Below are 14834 nucleotides of genomic sequence, written 5' to 3'. Positions count from 1 at the left end.
GTTGCACTGTCAGAGGGTCATTACTGAGGGAGTGTTGCACTGTCAGAGTCAGTACTGAGGGAGTGCTGCACTGTCAGAGGGTCAGTACTGAGGGAGTGCTGCACTGTCAGAGGGTCAGTACTGAGGGAGTGCCGCACTGTCAGAGGGTCAGTACTGATGGAGTGCTACACTGTCAGAGGGTCAGGACTGTGGGAGTGCTGCACTGTCAGAGGGTCAGTACTGAGGGAGTGCCGCACTGTCAGAGGGTCAGTACTGCGGGAGTGCTGCACTGTCAGAGGGTCAGTACTGAGGGAGTGCTGCACTGTCAGAGGGTCAGTACTGAGGGAGTGCCGCACTGTCAGAGGGTCAGTACTGAGGGAGTGCTGCACTGTCAGAGGGTCAGTGCTGAGGGAGTGCTGCACTGTCAGAGGGTCAGTACTGAGGGAGTGCCGCACTGTCAGTGGGTCAGTACTGAGGGAGCGCTGCACTGTCAGAGGGTTGTGCTGAGGGAGTGCCGCACTGTCCGAGTCTCAGTACTGAGGGAGTGCCGCACTGTCAGAGGGTCAGTACTGAGGGAGTGCTGCACTGTCAGAGGGTCAGTGCTGAGGGAGTGCTGCACTGTCAGAGGGTCAGTGCTGAGGGAGTGCCGCACTGTCAGAGGGTCAGTGCTGAGGGAGTGATGCACTATCAGAGGGTCAGTACTGCGGGAGTGCTGCACTGTCAGAGGGTCAGTGCTGATGGAGTGCTGCACTGTCAGAGTGTCAGTGCTGAGGGAGTGCCGCACTGTCAGAGGGTCAGTATTGAGGGAGTGCTGCGCTGTCAGAGGGTCAGTGCTGAGGGAGTGCCGCACTGTCAGAGGGTCAGTGCTGAGGGACTGCCGCACTGTCAGAGGGTCAGTACTGAGGGAGTGGCGCACTGTCAGAGGGTCAGTACTGAGGGAGTGCCGCACTGTCAGAGGGTCAGTGCTGAGGGAGTGCCGCACTGTCAGAGGGTCAGTGCTGAGGGAGTGCTGCACTGTCAGAGGGTCAGTGCTGAGGGAGTGCTGCACTGTCAGAGGGTCAGTGCTGAGGGAGTGCCGCACTGTCAGAGGGTCAGTACTGAGGGAGTGCCGCACTGTCAGAGGGTCAGTAATGAGGGAGTGCCGCACTGTCAGAGGGTCAGTACTGAGGGAGTGCCGCACTGTCAGAGGGTCAGTACTGAGGGAGTGCTGCACTGTCAGAGGTTCAGTACTGAGGGAGTGCCGCACTGTCAGAGGGACTGTACTGAGGGAGTGCCGCACTGTCAGAGGGTCAGTGCTGAGGGAGTGCCGCACTGTCAGACGGTCAGTACTGAGGGAGTGCCGCACTGTCAGAGGGTCAGTACTGAGGGAGTGCCGCACTGTCAGAGTGTCAGTACTGAGGGAGTGCTGCACTGTCAGAGGGTCAGTACTGGGGGAGCGCCGCACTGTCAGAGGGTCAGTGCTGAGGGAGTGCTGCACTGTCAGAGGGTCAGTACTGAGGGAGTAACGCACTGTCAGAGGGTCAGTACTGAGGGAGTGCTGTACTGTCAGAGGGTCAGGACTGAGGGAGTGCCGCACTGTCAGTGGGTCAGTACTGAGGGAGTGTTGCACTGTCAGACGGTCAGTACTGAGGGAGTGTTGCACTGTCAGAGTCAGTACTGAGGGAGTGCTGCACTGTCAGAGGGTCAGTACTGAGGGAGTGCTGCACTGTCAGAGGGTCAGTACTGAGGGAGTGCTGCACTGTCAGGGCGTCAGTACTGAGGGAGTGCTGCACTGTCAGAGGGTCAGTACTGATGGAGTGCTGCGCTGTCAGAGGGTCAGTACTGAGGGAGTGCTGCATTGTCTGAGGGTCAGTACTGGGGAGTGCCGCACTGTCAGAGGGTCAGTACTGAGGGAGTGCCGCACTGTCAGAGGGTCAGTACTGAGGGAGTGCCGCACTGTCAGACGGTCAGTACTGAGGGAGTGCCGCAATGTCAGAGGGCCAGTTCTGAGGGAGTGCTGCACTGTCAGAGGGTCAGTACTGAGGGAGTGCTGCACGGTCAGAGGGTCAGTACTGAGGGAGTGCTGCACTGTCAGAGCGTCAGTACTGAGGGAGTGCTGCACGGTCAGAGGGTCAGTACTGAGGGAGTGCTGCACTGTCAGATGGTCAGTACTGAGGGAGTGCTGCACTGTCAGAGGGTCAGTACTGAGGGAGTGCTGCACTGTCAGATGGTCTGTACTGAGGGCGTGCTGCACTGTCAGAGGGTCAGTACTGAGGGAGCGCTGCATTGTCTGAGGGTCAGTACTGAGGGAGTGCCGCACTGTCAGAGGGTCAGTACTGAGGGAGTGCCGCACTGTCAGAGGGTCAGTACTGAGGGAGTGCTGCACTGTCAGAGGGTCAGTACTGAGGGAGTGCTGCATTGTCTGAGGGTCAGTACTGAGGGAGTGCTGTTGGTAATCCAAACATTGAAGAAAAGAGCAGGCGGCGGCCATTCGGCCCTTCGAGCCTGCTCCGCCATTCATCACCATCATGGCTGATCATCCAACTCAGTAGCCTAATCCTGCTTTCTCCCCATAGCCTAACTGCTGTATCTAACTACTTCTTGAATATATTCAATGACTTGACTCAACTGCTTCCTGTGGGAATGAATTCCACAGGCCCACCACTCTCTGGGTGACGAAATGTCTCCTTATCTGTCTGAAATGGTTTACCCTGAATCCTCAGACTGTGCCCCCTGGTTCTGGACACTCCCACCATCGGGAACATCCTTCCTGCATCTCTCCTGTCCAGTCCTGTTAGAATTTTATAATCTCTGTGAGATCCCCCCTCTTAACTCCGGCGAGAACAATCCCAACCTCGTCAATCTCTCCTCGTACGTCAGTCTCGCCATCCCTGGAATCAGTCTGGTAAACCTTCGCTGCGCTCCCTCGAGAGCAAGAACATCCTTCCTCAGAGAAGGAGACCACAACTGCCCACAATGCTCCAGGTGCGGCCTCACCAAGGCCCTGTACAACTGCAGCAACACATCCCTGCTCCTGTCCTCGAAACCTCTCGCAATGAAGGCCAACACACCATTAGCCTTCTTTACCGCCTGCTGCACCTGCCTGCTTACCTTCAGCGACTGGTGCACAAGGACACCCAGGTCCCGCTGCACGCTCCCCTCTCCCAATTTACAACCATTTCGATAATAATCTGCCTCCCAGTTTTTGCAACCGAAGTGGCTAACCTCACATTTATCCAAATTAAACTGTGTCTGCCATGCACTTGCCCGTTCACTCAGCCTGTCCAAATCACACTGATTTGCCCAATGTAATCACCCATGATTACAGATGTTCCTTTATCCCCCGCGTCTCTAATTTCCTGTTTCATGCCAATCTCGATGCCGCCACTGCGGTTTGGGAGCCTGTCTCTGACGCCCATTAACGTTTTTACTCCTTGGTGTTTCTCAGCTCGACCCATACAGATTCCACATCGTCGGAGCTAATGGGTGGGAGTCTCCGACCCGCCAGCCGGCCAATGGGGAAACCCGCGACGTGGGTGCGCTTCCTGCGAAGCGTGGGATTCTGCCGACGGAGAATCCCGCAGCAAATCCTTCCTCACTGTTGTGTTAATCCCTCTTTGTCCCGCCTTGCCACGCCACTGCCTTTTCCTTCTTGCCTGTCCTTCCGAAATACTGAATACCCCTGGATGTTCAGTTCCCATGCCTGGTCACCCTGCAACCACGTCTCCGTAATCCCGATTATACCATGCCCGTTTACGTCTGTCTGCGCGATGAATTCGTCCACTTTATTGCGAATGCTCCACTCGTTCAAGGTACAAAGCCTTAAGCCTTGTCTTTTGAACATTACTTGTTTCGCTCCCATTATTGTTCACTGTGGCCCATTTGAATCTCCTCCTGGGTTTCTCTGCCCATCACTTTTCTTATTCCCCTTCCTGTCTTTTGTTTCTGCCCTTGAACCCTCCTCCAGCCACATATTATCTGATATATCCTGTTATTTCTACTCTGACTAGCACGTTGCACTGGTAGGAATCCTGACATCACTCCCTTTGAGTTCCAATTCCTCAATTTTTTTCCGAAATCCCGATAGTTGACTTTTAGGACCTCAACCTTTTTTTTATACCTATGTTGTTTGTATCAATGTATACCACAGCCACTGGCTGTTCACCCTACGCCTCCACAATGTCCTGTAGCTGCTCCGGGACATCCTTGACCCTAGCACCAGGGGGCAACGCAGCATCCTGGAGTCTCGTTTGCAGCCACAAATATGCCAATTTAACAGATGTCGGGGCTGGAGGAGGTTACAGAGATAGGGATGGTTGTAGGGGCTAGAGGAGGTTACAGAGATAGGGAGGGTTGTAGGGGCTGGAGGAGGTTACAGGGATAGGGAGGTTTGTAGGGGCTGGAGGAGGTTACAGAGATAGGGATGGTTGTAGAGACTGGAGGAGGTTACAGAGATAGGGAGGGTTGTTGAGGCTGGAGGAGGTTACCGAGATAGGGAGGGTTGTAGGGGCTGGAGGAGGTTACAGAGATAGGGAGGGTTGTAGGGGCTGGAGGAGGTTACAGAGATAGGGAAGGTGGTAGGGGCTGGAGGTGGTTACGGAGATAGGAGGGTTGTAGGGTCAGGAGGAGGTTACAGAGATAGGGAGGGTTGTAGGGACTGGAGGAGGTTACAGAGATAGGGAGGGTTGAAGGGGCTGGAGGAGGTTACAGAGATAGGGAGGGTTGTAGGGACTGGAGGAGGTTGCAGAGATAGGGAGGGTTGTAGGGACTGGAGGAGGTTACAGAGATAGGGAGGGTTGTAGGGGCTGGAGGAGGTTACAGAGATAGGGAGGGTTGTAGGGGCTGGAGGAGGTTACAGAGATAGGGAGGGCTGTAGGGGCTGGAGGAGGTTACAGTGATAGGGAGTGTTGTAGGGCTGGAGGAGGTTACAGAGATAGCGAGGGTTGTAGGGGCTGGAGGAGGTTACAGAGATAGGGAGGGTTGTAGGGGCTGGAGGTTACAGAGATAGGGAGTGTTGTAGGGACTGGGGGAGGTTACAGAGATAGGGAGTGTTGTAGGGATTGGAGGAGGTTACAGAGATAGGGAGGGTTGTAGGGGCTGGAGGAGGTTAATGAGATAGGGAGTGTTGTAGGGACTGGGGGAGGTTACAGAGATAGGGAGGGTTGTAGGGGCTGGAGGAGGTTAATGAGATAGGGAGGGTTGTAGGGGCTGGAGGAGGTTACAGAGATAGGGAGGGGGTGTAGGGGCTGGAGGAGGTTACAGAGATAGGGAGGGTTGTAGGGGCTGGAGGAGGTTACAGAGATAGGGAGGGATTTTTAGGGCTGGAGGAGTTTACAGAGATAGGGAGGGGTGCCGGGGTTGGAGGAGGTTACAGAGATAGGGAGGGTTGTAGGGGCTGGAGGAGGTTACAGAAATGGGGAGGGTTGTAGGGGCTGGAGGAGGTTACAGAGATAGGGAGGGTTGTAGGGGCTGGAGGAGGTTACAGAGATAGGGAGGGTTGTGGGGACTGGAGGACGTTACAGAGATAGGGAGAGTTGTAGGGACTGGAGGAGGTTACAGAGATAGGGAGGGTTGTAGGGGCTGGAGGAGGTTACAGAGATAGGGAGGGTTGTAGGGGCTGGAGGAGGTTACAGAGATAGGGAGGGTTGTGGGGGCTGGAGGAGGTTACAGAGATAGGGAGGGTTGTGGGGACTGGAGGAGGTTACAGAGATAGGGAGGGTTGTAGGGGCTGGAGGAGGTTACAGAGATAGGGAGGGGTGTAGGGGCTGGAGGAGGTTACAGAGATAGGGAGGGTTGTAGGGGCTGGAGGAGGTTACAGAGATAGGGAGGGTTGTAGGGGCTGGAGGAGGTTAATGAGATAGGGAGTGTTGTAGGGACTGGGGGAGGTTACAGAGATAGGGAGGGTTGTAGGGGCTGGAGGAGGTTAATGAGATAGGGAGGGTTGTAGGGGCTGGAGGAGGTTACAGAGATAGGGAGGGGGTGTAGGGGCTGGAGGAGGTTACAGAGATAGGGAGGGTTGTAGGGGCTGGAGGAGGTTACAGAGATAGGGAGGGTTGTAGGGGCTGGAGGAGGTTACAGAGGTAGGGAGGGGTGCCGGGGTTGGAGGAGGTTACAGAGATAGGGAGGGTTGTAGGGGCTGGAGGAGGTTACAGAAATAGGGAGGGTTGTAGGGGCTGGAGGAGGTTACAGAGATAGGGAAGATTGTGGGGGCTGGAGGAGGTTACAGAGATAGGGAGGGTTGTAGGGACTGGAGGAGGTTACAGAGATAGGGAGGGTTGCAGCGACTGGAGGAGGTTACAGAGATAGGGAGGGTTGTAGGGCTGGAGGAGGTTACAGAGATAGCGAGGGTTGTAGGGGCTGGAGGAGGTTACAGAGATAGGGAGGGTTGTAGGGGCTGGAGGTTACAGAGATAGGGAGTGTTGTAGGGACTGGGGGAGGTTACAGAGATAGGGAGTGTTGTAGGGATTGGAGGAGGTTACAGAGATAGGGAGGGTTGTAGGGGCTGGAGGAGGTTACAGAGATAGGGAGGGTTGTAGGGGCTGGAGGGGGTTACAGAGATAGGGAGTGTTGTAGGGGCTGGAGGAGGTTACAGAGATAGGGAGGGTTGTCGGGGCTGGAGGAGGTTACAGAGATAGGGAGGGTTGTAGGGGCTGGAGGAGGTTAGAGATAGGGAGGGTTGTCGGGTCTGGAGGAGGTTACAGAGATAGGGAGGGTTGTAGGGGCTGGAGGGGGTTACAGAGATAGGGTGGGTTGTAGGGGCTGGAGGAGGTTACAGAGATGGGGAGAGTTGTAGGGGGCTGGAGGAGGTTACAGAGATAGGGAGTGTTGTAGGGATTGGAGGAGGTTACAGAGATAGGGAGGGTTGTAGGGGCTGGAGGAGGTTACAGAGATAGGGAGGGTTGTAGGGGCTGGAGGAGGTTACAGAGATAGGGAGGGTTGTAGGGGCTGGAGGAGGTTAGAGATAGGGAGGGTTGTCGGGTCTGGAGGAGGTTACAGAGATAGGGAGGGTTGTCGGTTCTGGAGGAGGTTACAGAGATAGGGAGGGTTGTGGGGACTGGAGGAGGTTACAGAGATAGGGAGGGTTGTCGGGTCTGGAGGAGGTTACAGAGATAGGGAGGGGTGTAGGGGCTGGAGGAGGTTACAGAGATGGGGAGGGTTGTAGGGACTGGAGGAGGTTACAGAGATAGGGAGTGTTGTAGGGGCTGGAGGAGGTTACAGAGATAGGGAGGGTTGTAGGGGCAGGAGGAAGTTACAGAGATAGGGAGGGTTGTAGGGGCTGGAGGGGGTTACAGAGATAGGGAGGGTTGTAGGGGCAGGAGGAGGTTACAGAGATAGGGAGGGTTGTAGGGGCTGGAGGAGGTTACAGAGATAGGGAGGGTTGTAGGGGCTGGAGGAGGGTACAGAGATCGGGAGGGTTGTCGGGTCTGGAGGAGGTTACAGAGATAGGGAGTGTTGTAGGGGCTGGAGGAGGTTACAGAGATAGGGAGGGTTGATGGGGCAGGAGGAGGTTACAGAGATAGGGAGGGTTGTAGGGACTGGAGGAGGTTAATGAGATAGGGAGGGTTGTAGGGGCTGGAGGAGGTTACAGAGATAGGGAGGGGGTGTAGGGGCTGGAGGAGGTTACAGAGATAGGGAGGGTTGTAGGGGCTGGAGGAGGTTACAGAGATAGGGAGGGTTGTAGGGGCTGGAGGAGGTTACAGAGGTAGGGAGGGGTGCCGGGGTTGGAGGAGGTTACAGAGATAGGGAGGGTTGTAGGGGCTGGAGGAGGTTACAGAAATAGGGAGGGTTGTAGGGGCTGGAGGAGGTTACAGAGATAGGGAAGGTTGTGGGGGCTGGAGGAGGTTACAGAGATAGGGAGGGTTGTAGGGACTGGAGGAGGTTACAGAGATAGAGAGGGTTGCAGCGACTGGAGGAGGTTACAGAGATAGGGAGGGTTGTAGGGCTGGAGGAGGTTACAGAGATAGCGAGGGTTGTAGTGGCTGGAGGAGGTTACAGAGATAGGGAGGGTTGTAGGGGCTGGAGGTTACAGAGATAGGGAGTGTTGTAGGGACTGGGGGAGGTTACAGAGATAGGGAGTGTTGTAGGGATTGGAGGAGGTTACAGAGATAGGGAGGGTTGTAGGGGCTGGAGGAGGTTACAGAGATAGGGAGGGTTGTAGGGGCTGGAGGGGGTTACAGAGATAGGGAGTGTTGTAGGGGCTGGAGGAGGTTACAGAGATAGGGAGGGTTGTCGGGGCTGGAGGAGGTTACAGAGATAGGGAGGGTTGTAGGGGCTGGAGGAGGTTAGAGATAGGGAGGGTTGTCGGGTCTGGAGGAGGTTACAGAGATAGGGAGGGTTGTAGGGGCTGGAGGGGGTTACAGAGATAGGGTGGGTTGTAGGGGCTGGAGGAGGTTACAGAGATGGGGAGAGTTGTAGGGGGCTGGAGGAGGTTACAGAGATAGGGAGTGTTGTAGGGATTGGAGGAGGTTACAGAGATAGGGAGGGTTGTAGGGGCTGGAGGAGGTTACAGAGATAGGGAGGGTTGTAGGGGCTGGAGGAGGTTACAGAGATAGGGAGGGTTGTAGGGGCTGGAGGAGGTTAGAGATAGGGAGGGTTGTCGGGTCTGGAGGAGGTTACAGAGATAGGGAGGGTTGTCGGTTCTGGAGGAGGTTACAGAGATAGGGAGGGTTGTGGGGACTGGAGGAGGTTACAGAGATAGGGAGGGTTGTCGGGTCTGGAGGAGGTTACAGAGATAGGGAGGGGTGTAGGGGCTGGAGGAGGTTACAGAGATGGGGAGGGTTGTAGGGACTGGAGGAGGTTACAGAGATAGGGAGTGTTGTAGGGGCTGGAGGAGGTTACAGAGATAGGGAGGGTTGTAGGGGCAGGAGGAAGTTACAGAGGTAGGGAGGGTTGTAGGGGCTGGAGGGGGTTACAGAGATAGGGAGGGTTGTAGGGGCAGGAGGAGGTTACAGAGATAGGGAGGGTTGTAGGGGCTGGAGGAGGTTACAGAGATAGGGAGGGTTGTAGGGGCTGGAGGAGGGTACAGAGATCGGGAGGGTTGTCGGGTCTGGAGGAGGTTACAGAGATAGGGAGTGTTGTAGGGGCTGGAGGAGGTTACAGAGATAGGGAGGGTTGATGGGGCAGGAGGAGGTTACAGAGATAGGGAGGGTTGTAGGGACTGGAGGAGGTTACAGAGATAGGGAGGGTTGTAGGGGCTGGAGGAGGTGACAGAGATAGGGAGGGTTGTATGGGCTGGAGGAGGTTACAGAGATAGGGAGGGGTGTAGGGGCTGGAGGAGGTTACAGAGATAGGGAGGGGTGTAGGGGCTGGAGGAGGTGACAGAGATAGGGAGGGTTGTAGGGGCTGGAGGAGGTTACAGAGATAGGGAGGGGTGTAGGGGCTGGAGGAGGTTACAGAGATAGGGAGGGTTGTAGGGGCTGGAGGAGGTTACAGAGGTAGGGAGGGGTGTAGGGACTGGAGGAGGTTACAGAGGTAGGGAGGGTTGTAGGGACTGGAGGAGGTTACAATGATAGGGAGGGTTGTAAGGGCTGGAGGAGGTTACAGAGATAGGGAGGGGTGTAGGGGCTGGAGGAAGTTACAGAGATAGGGAGGTTTGTAGGGGCTGGAGGAGGTTACAGAGATAGGGAGGGTTGTGGGGGCTGGAGGAGGTTACAGGGATAGGGAGGTTTGTAGGGGCTGGAGGAGGTTACAGAGATAGGGATGGTTGTAGAGACTGGAGGAGGTTACAGAGATAGGGAGGGTTGTTGAGGCTGGAGGAGGTTACAGAGATAGGGAGGGTTGTAGGGGCTGGAGGAGGTTACAGAGATAGGGAGGATTGTAGGGACTGGAGGAGGTTACAGAGATTGGGAGGGTTGTAGGGGCTGGGGGAGGTTACAGAGATAGGGAGGGTTGTAGGGACTGGGGGAGGTTACAGAGATAGGGAGGGGTGTAGGGACTGGGGGAGGTTACAGAGATAGGGAGGGTTGTTGAGGCTGGAGGAGGTTACAGAGATAGGGAGGGTTGTAGGGACTGGGGGAGGTTACAGAGATAGGGAGGGTTGTAGGGGCTGGAGGAGTGATTTGTACGGAAAGGATGTTGGAATGGGTGCATTGTCAGGCTGGGAGTGAGTATTGTTGGGAGGGAAGGGGTGTGATGGTTAATGTTGTGTTTCGGGCGGAGATTGTCCTGGGTATTGGGAGGGGCGGTGTGAGGTGACACAGATGTTTCAGGGAGGTGGTTTCCCGGCCGTGTTCTGCTTGTCGACATTCCAGCTGAACTAACTCTTTGTTCTCTGTTTTACCAGAACCTGTTGCGTGGGATGAAATCCATTTTGCTGCTGTTCACTGTGTGTGGTCTGGCTCTCAATATCGTCATCTCTGTCTACTGCTGTAAGGGGCTGCGGTACTGCACCCCCAGCACCAACATGGTATGTCCCACTCCCCCCCCAGCACCAACATGGTATGTCCCACTCCCCCCCCAGCACCAACATGGTATGTCCCACTCCCCCCCCAGCACCAACATGGTATGTCCCACTCCCCCCCAGCACCAACATGGTATGTCCCACTCCCCCCCCAGCACCAACATGGTATGTCCCACTCCCCCCCCAGCACCAACATGGTATGTCCCACTCCCCCCCAGCACCAACATGGTATGTCCCACTCCCCCCCCCAGCACCAACATGGTATGTCCCACTCCCCCCCCAGCACCAACATGGTATGTCCCACTCCCCCCCCCCCCCAGCACCAACATGGTATGTCCCACTCCCCCCCCCAGCACCAACATGGTATGTCCCACTCCCCCCCCCCCCAGCACCAACATGGTATGTCCCACTCCCCCCCCCCAGCACCAACATGGTATGTCCCACTCCCCCCCCCAGCACCAACATGGTATGTCCCACTCCCCCCCCAGCACCAACATGGTATGTCCCACTCCACCCCCAGCACCAACATGGTATGTCCCACTCCACCCCCAGCACCAACATGGTATGTCCCACTCCACCCCCAGCACCAACATGGTATGTTCCACACTCACATTGTCACACTCACTCTCTATTGCCCGCGCGCATACACACTCCCGCGCAGACACACACTCCCGCGTGCATACACACTCCCGCGCAGACACACACTCCCGCGTGCATACACACTCCCGCGCGCAGACAGACTCCTGCGCGCGCACACACACTCTGCGGGCGCACACACCCACTCCGCACAGACACACTCCCGTTCGCACACACACTCCCGCGTGCACACATGCTCCCGCGCGCACACCCACTCCGCACACCCACAGTCCCGCGCACACACACACACCCGTTCGCACACGCACTCCCGCGCACACACACACTCCCACGCACACACACACTCCCGCACAGACACACACTCCCACGCACACACACTCCCGTGCACACACACTCCCGCACAGACACGCACTCCCGTGCACACACACACTCCCACGCACACACACACTCCCGCACAGACACACACTCCCACGCGCACACACACTCCCGCACAGACATACACTCCCACGCACACATCACACTCCCGCGCACACACACTCCCGCGCACACACACACTCCCACGCACACACACACTCCCGCACAGACACACACTCCCACGCACACATCACACTCCCGCGCACACACACTCCCGCGCACACACACACACTCCCATGCATACACACAGTCCCATGCGCACACACACTCCCGCGCACACACACACACTCCCATGCATACACACAGTCCCATGCGCACACACACTCCCGCGCACACACACACACTCTCATGCACACACGCAGTCCCATGCGCACACACATGCCCATGCACACTCAATTCCACACACACATTCCCACACTCCCACGCACACACACACACTCCCACGTGCACACACACTCCCACATGCACACAATCCCATGCACACACACTGTTCCACGCGCACGCACACACCCGCCCTCACACACAATTCCACACACACACTCCCGCACACACACACATGCCCATGCACACACACACTCCCGCACACACACACATGCCCATGCACACACACAATCCCACGCACACATACACATGCCCATGCACACACACACTCCCGCACACACACACATGCCCATGCACACACACAATCCCACGCACACACACACTCCCACGCACACACACTCCCACATGCACACACTCAATTCCACGCACAGTCACTCCTGCACACACACACAATTCCACATTCCTGATAAAAGACTCAGGTACGCTTACGCACACACACCTGTACGCACTCAAACACACAGTCACACACACACCCGGATGCACTCACTCATACACACTCACAAACACACACACTCAATCACTCGCACAAACTCACGCTGAGACACAGTCAAATGCTGTTCACACTCAGGCCCTCTGACACACCTGAATATCTGGACGTGAGTTCATTCAGTGGCGACCATTTGCCTTCAGTTGTTGATATCCCTCTCTCCCCTGTTATTCCAGCCTGTGGTGGTGGTCGTCAATCCCAACTCGGAAAGCCCAACCATCGGTACGTCGGTGCCCACCAAATGATGCAGGACGCACCCGGTTCCAGGGAAATGCAGGACGTTGTTCAGTTTAATCGGCTTGCAGTAGACTGTGTTTGCGTGTGTGGTCTGTAACGTCGGCAGGTGGATTTCTGATGATCTGAATCTCCATGTGCGACATTATCATAAATGTACAGAACTGTAAGGTGTAATGTTATGTCAAAATCAACCACTAGAGGGAGCTAAATGTACATCTATATAAGACACTGATGCTGAGCCTCGTGGGTGAGAAGTTGAGGAGAAAGCTAGAGGACAGACTGAAGGAAAGATAGTGTGAGTGAGAGCAGATCATAGTTAATGGAATAGTGTAGCGATTAGTAGTAGATGAGTGTACATTATATGTTAATTATCAACTGTGTATTATACAGGAGTAAGTGTGCGTGTGTTAATGGAGTCACTGAGGAGGTGAGACTCTTTCCTAGCGGGTGTCCGATCAACGGAGGGCAATGAGGATAGTGAGGGCATGAGGATAGTGAGGGACAGTGAGGACAGTGAGGGACAGCGAGGATAGTGAGGGATTGGGTATTTGCATGTCAAACGTTCTTTATTCACCAGCGGCTCCATTTATTGGCTCTCTGCTTCACTGGGAAATGATTAACATTTCGTCACTTTGTTCAGCAGTATTTACTGGAATATTTTAGTCAGGGATTGCTCCAAATGCACCCGTCAAACCACCTGTATTAAATGTCAATAAACCTTTAACGTGAAACTTGGAAGCTGGACACAGTCATTACAGGAGGTGAACACCTTGTTAAACATGACGGCCATTCACAGGAGACAGCGGGAGATGGGAATTCGACTAACAGGACAATGAGAGAGCATTCCTAACTCACGTTTAATCAAACTACCCGACACACTCTTTCCACTGCCCTGTATCAATCCCCAAACTAATCCCACTGGCCCACTCTCTCCCCATAGCCCTGTATCAATCCCCAAACTAATCCCACTGCCCCGCTCTCTCCCCATAGCTCTGTATCAATCCCCAAACTAATCCCACTGGCCCACTCACTCCCCATAGCCCTGTATCAATCCCAAACTAATCCCACTGCCCCGCTCTCTCCCCATAGCCCTGTATCAATCCCCAAACTAATCCCACTGGCCCACTCACTCCCCATAGCCCTGTATCAATCCCCAAACTAATCCCTCTGCCCCACTCTCTCCCCATAGCCCTGTATCAATCGACAAACTAATCCCACTGCCCCACTCTCTCCCCATAGCCCTGTATCAATCCCCAAACTAATCCCACTGTCCCACTCTCTCTCCATAGCCCTGTATCAATCCCCAAACTAATCCCACTGCCCCGCTCTCTCCCCATAGCCCTGTATCAATCCCCAAACTAATCCCACTGCCCCACTCTCTCTCCATAGCCCTGTATCAATCCCCAAACTAATCCCACTGCCCCACTCTCTCCCCATAGCCCTGTATCAATCCCCAAACTAATCCCACTGCCCCACTCTCTCCACTGCCCTGTATCAATCCCCAAACTAATCCCACTGCCCCACTCTCTCCCCATAGCCCTGTATCAATCCCCAAACTAATCCCACTGCCCCACTCTCTCCACTGCCCTGTATCAATCCCCAAACTAATCCCACTGCCCCACTCTCTCCCCATAGCCCTGTATCAATCCCCAAACTAATCCCACTGCCCCACTCTCTCCACTGCCCTGTATCAATCCCCAAACTAATCCCACTGCCCCACTCTCTCTCCATAGCCCTGTATCAATCCCCAAACTAATCCCACTGCCCCACTCTCTCCACTGCCCTGTATCAATCCCCAAACTAATCCCACTGCCCCACTCTCTCCCCATAGCCCTGTATCAATCCCAAACTAATCCCACTGCCCCACTCTCTCCCCATAGCCCTGTATCAATCCCCAAACTAATCCCACTGCCCCGCTCTCTGCCCATAGCCCTGTATCAATCCCCAAACTAATCCCACTGTCCCACTCTCTCCCCATAGCCCTGTATCAATCCCCAAACTAATCCCACTGCCCCACTCACTCCCCATAGCCCTGTATCAATCCCAAACTAATCCCACTGCCCCACTCTCTCCACTGCCCTGTATCAATCCCAAACTAATCCCACTGCCCCACTCTCTCCACTGCCCTGTATCAATCCCCAAACTAATCCCACTGCCCCACTCTCTCCCCACAGCCCTGTATCAATCCCCAAACTAATCCCACTGCCCCACTCTCTCCACTGCCCTGTATCAATCCCCAAACTAATCCCACTGCCCCACTCACTCCCCATAGCCCTGTATCAATCCCAAACTAATCCCACTGTCCCGCTCTCTCCCCATAGCCCTGTATCAATCCCAAACTAATCCCACTGACCCACTCTCTCC

General features: G+C 55.3%; 1 long non-coding RNA gene across 1 annotated transcript; it reads left to right on the top strand.

The window, feature by feature from the left end:
* Positions 1–10237: 10237 nt before the first annotated feature.
* On the top strand, positions 10238–13201 carry LOC140410126 (uncharacterized). Its single transcript, XR_011940505.1, has 2 exons — positions 10238–10363; positions 12410–13201. It is a non-coding gene; the product is annotated as an uncharacterized lncRNA (long non-coding RNA).
* Positions 13202–14834: the final 1633 nt, after the last annotated feature.

The sequence above is a fragment of the Scyliorhinus torazame genome, chromosome 4, assembly GCF_047496885.1.
Source record: "Scyliorhinus torazame isolate Kashiwa2021f chromosome 4, sScyTor2.1, whole genome shotgun sequence".
Classification (NCBI taxonomy): domain Eukaryota; kingdom Metazoa; phylum Chordata; class Chondrichthyes; order Carcharhiniformes; family Scyliorhinidae; genus Scyliorhinus; species Scyliorhinus torazame.
This window is presented reverse-complemented; position numbering and strand designations above follow the sequence as displayed.